Source organism: Schistocerca piceifrons, chromosome 9 (genome assembly GCF_021461385.2).
Source record: "Schistocerca piceifrons isolate TAMUIC-IGC-003096 chromosome 9, iqSchPice1.1, whole genome shotgun sequence".
Lineage (NCBI taxonomy): Eukaryota > Metazoa > Arthropoda > Insecta > Orthoptera > Acrididae > Schistocerca > Schistocerca piceifrons.
Window position 1 is genome coordinate 143,757,412 of NC_060146.1, and position 3,345 is coordinate 143,760,756.

The 3,345-nt window shown below is 50.3% G+C and overlaps 6 non-coding genes across 6 annotated transcripts; 2 read left to right on the forward strand and 4 right to left on the reverse strand.

The window, feature by feature from the left end:
• Positions 1 to 350: 350 nt before the first annotated feature.
• Trnas-cga lies at positions 351 to 425 on the reverse strand. Its single transcript has one exon. It is a non-coding gene; the product is annotated as a tRNA-Ser (tRNA).
• A 226-nt stretch (positions 426 to 651) lies between these two features.
• Positions 652 to 726, reverse strand: Trnas-cga. Its single transcript has one exon. It is a non-coding gene; the product is annotated as a tRNA-Ser (tRNA).
• A 527-nt stretch (positions 727 to 1,253) lies between these two features.
• On the reverse strand, positions 1,254 to 1,328 carry Trnas-cga. Its single transcript has one exon. It is a non-coding gene; the product is annotated as a tRNA-Ser (tRNA).
• Positions 1,329 to 1,554: 226 nt separating this feature from the next.
• Trnas-cga lies at positions 1,555 to 1,629 on the reverse strand. Its single transcript has one exon. It is a non-coding gene; the product is annotated as a tRNA-Ser (tRNA).
• A 45-nt stretch (positions 1,630 to 1,674) lies between these two features.
• Positions 1,675 to 1,749, forward strand: Trnas-cga. Its single transcript has one exon. It is a non-coding gene; the product is annotated as a tRNA-Ser (tRNA).
• A 527-nt stretch (positions 1,750 to 2,276) lies between these two features.
• On the forward strand, positions 2,277 to 2,351 carry Trnas-cga. Its single transcript has one exon. It is a non-coding gene; the product is annotated as a tRNA-Ser (tRNA).
• Positions 2,352 to 3,345: the final 994 nt, after the last annotated feature.

Sequence of the window (3,345 nt, forward strand, 5' to 3'; positions counted from 1 at the left end):
GTTACAATTTTCAACAACAGATGGCGCTGCAAGTGATGTGAAAGATATAGAAGACAACGCAGTCTGTGGGTGCGCCATTCTGTACGTCGTCTTTCTGCTGTAAGCGTGTGCTGTTCACAACGTGCAAGTGTGCTGTAGACAACATGGTTTATTCCTTAGAACAGAGGATTTTTCTGGTGTTGGAATTCCATCGCCTAGAACACAGTGTTGTTGCAACAAGACGAAGTTTTCAACGGAGGTTTAATGTAACCAAAGGACCGAAAAGCGATACAATAAAGGATCTAGAATGAGATTTTCACTCTGCAGCGGAGTGTGCGCTGATATGAAACTTCCTGGCAGATTAAAACTGTGTGCCCGACCGAGACTCGAACTCGGGACCTTTGCCTTTCGCGGGCAAGTGCTCTACCAACTGAGCTACCGAAGCACGACTCACGACCGGTACTCACAGCTTTACTTCTGCCAGTACCTCGTCTCCTACCTTCCAAACTTTACAGAAGCTCTCCTGCGAACCTTGCAGAACTAGCACTCCTGAAAGAAAGGATATTGCGGAGACATGGCTTAGCCACAGCCTGGGGGATGTTTCCAGAATGAGATTTTCACTCTGCAGCGGAGTGTGCGCTGATATGAAACTTCCTGGCAGATTAAAACTGTGTGCCCGACCGAGACTCGAACTCGGGACCTTTGCCTTTCGCGGGCAAGTGCTCTACCAACTGAGCTACCGAAGCACGACTCACGACCGGTACTCACAGCTTTACTTCTGCCAGTACCTCGTCTCCTACCTTCCAAACTTTACAGAAGCTCTCCTGCGAACCTTGCAGAACTAGCACTCCTGAAAGAAAGGATATTGCGGAGACATGGCTTAGCCACAGCCTGGGGGATGTTTCCAGAATGAGATTTTCACTCTGCAGCGGAGTGTGCGCTGATATGAAACTTCCTGGCAGATTAAAACTGTGTGCCCAACCGAGACTCGAACTCGGGACCTTTGCCTTTCGCGGGCAAGTGCTCTACCAACTGAGCTACCGAAGCACGACTCACGACCGGTACTCACAGCTTTACTTCTGCCAGTACCTCGTCTCCTACCTTCCAAACTTTACAGAAGCTCTCCTGCGAACCTTGCAGAACTAGCACTCCTGAAAGAAAGGATATTGCGGAGACATGGCTTAGCCACAGCCTGGGGGATGTTTCCAGAATGAGATTTTCACTCTGCAGCGGAGTGTGCGCTGATATGAAACTTCCTGGCAGATTAAAACTGTGTGCCCGACCGAGACTCGAACTCGGGACCTTTGCCTTTCGCGGGCAAGTGCTCTACCAACTGAGCTACCGAAGCACGACTCACGACCGGTACTCACAGCTTTACTTCTGCCAGTACCTCGTCTCCTACCTTCCAAACTTTACAGAAGCTCTCCTGCGAACCTTGCAGAACTAGCACTCCTGAAAGAAAGGATATTGCGGAGACATGGCTTAGCCACAGCCTGGGGGATGTTTCCAGAATGAGATTTTCACTCTGCAGCGGAGTGTGCGCTGATATGAAACTTCCTGGCAGATTAAAACTGTGTGCCCGACCGAGACTCGAACTCGGGACCTTTGCCTTTCGCGGGCAAGTGCTCTACCAACTGAGCTACCGAAGCACGACTCACGACCGGTACTCACAGCTTTACTTCTGCCAGTACCTCGTGCTTCGGTAGCTCAGTTGGTAGAGCACTTGCCCGCGAAAGGCAAAGGTCCCGAGTTCGAGTCTCGGTCGGGCACACAGTTTTAATCTGCCAGGAAGTTTCATATCAGCGCACACTCCGCTGCAGAGTGAAAATCTCATTCTGGAAACATCCCCCAGGCTGTGGCTAAGCCATGTCTCCGCAATATCCTTTCTTTCAGGAGTGCTAGTTCTGCAAAGTTCGCAGGAGAGCTTCTGTAAAGTTTGGAAGGTAGGAGACGAGGTACTGGCAGAAGTAAAGCTGTGAGTACCGGTCGTGAGTCGTGCTTCGGTAGCTCAGTTGGTAGAGCACTTGCCCGCGAAAGGCAAAGGTCCCGAGTTCGAGTCTCGGTTGGGCACACAGTTTTAATCTGCCAGGAAGTTTCATATCAGCGCACACTCCGCTGCAGAGTGAAAATCTCATTCTGGAAACATCCCCCAGGCTGTGGCTAAGCCATGTCTCCGCAATATCCTTTCTTTCAGGAGTGCTAGTTCTGCAAGGTTCGCAGGAGAGCTTCTGTAAAGTTTGGAAGGTAGGAGACGAGGTACTGGCAGAAGTAAAGCTGTGAGTACCGGTCGTGAGTCGTGCTTCGGTAGCTCAGTTGGTAGAGCACTTGCCCGCGAAAGGCAAAGGTCCCGAGTTCGAGTCTCGGTCGGGCACACAGTTTTAATCTGCCAGGAAGTTTCAATAAAGGATCTGTTTGAAAAATTTCAACGGACTGGGAACGTGACGGATGAACGTGCTGGAAAGGTAGGGCGACCGCGTGCGGCAACCGCAGAGGGCAATGCGCAGCTAGTGCAGCAGGTGATCCAACAGCGGCCTCGGGTTCCCATTCGCCATGTTGCAGCTGCAGTCCAAATGACGCCAACGTCCACGTATCATCTCATGCGCCAGAGTTTACACCTCTATCCATACAAAATTCAAACGCGGCAACCCCTCAGCGCTGCTACCATTGCTGCACGAGAGACATTCGCTAACGATATAGTGCACAGGATTGATGACGGCGATATGCATGTGGACAGCATTTGGTTTACTGACGAAGCTTATTTTTACCTGAACGCCTTCGTCAATAAACAGAACTGGCGCATATGGGGAACCGAAAAGCCCCATGTTGCAGTCCCATCGTCCCTGCATCCTCAAAAAGTACTGGTCTGGGCCGCCATTTCTTCCAAGGGAATCATTGGCCCATGTTTTAGATCCGAAATGATTACTGCATCACGCTATCTGGACATTCTTCGTGAATTTGTGGCGGTACAAACTGCCTTAGACGACACTGCAAACACCTCGTGGTTTATGCAAGATGGTGCCCGGCCACATCGCACGGCCGACGTCTTTAATTTCCTGAATGAATATTTCGATGATCGTGTGATTGCTTTGGGCTATCCGAAACATACAGGAGGCGGCGTGGATTGACCTCTCTATTCGCCAGACATGAACCCCTGTGACTTCTTTCTGTGGGGACACTTGAAAGACCAGGTGTACCGCCAGAATCCAGAAACAATTGAACAGCTGAAGCAGTACATCTCATCTGCATGTGAAGCCATTCCGCCAGACACGTTGTCAAAGGTTTCGGGTAATTTCATTCAGAGACTACGCCATATTATTGCTACGCATGGTGGATATGTGGAAAATATCGTACTATAGAGTTTCCCAG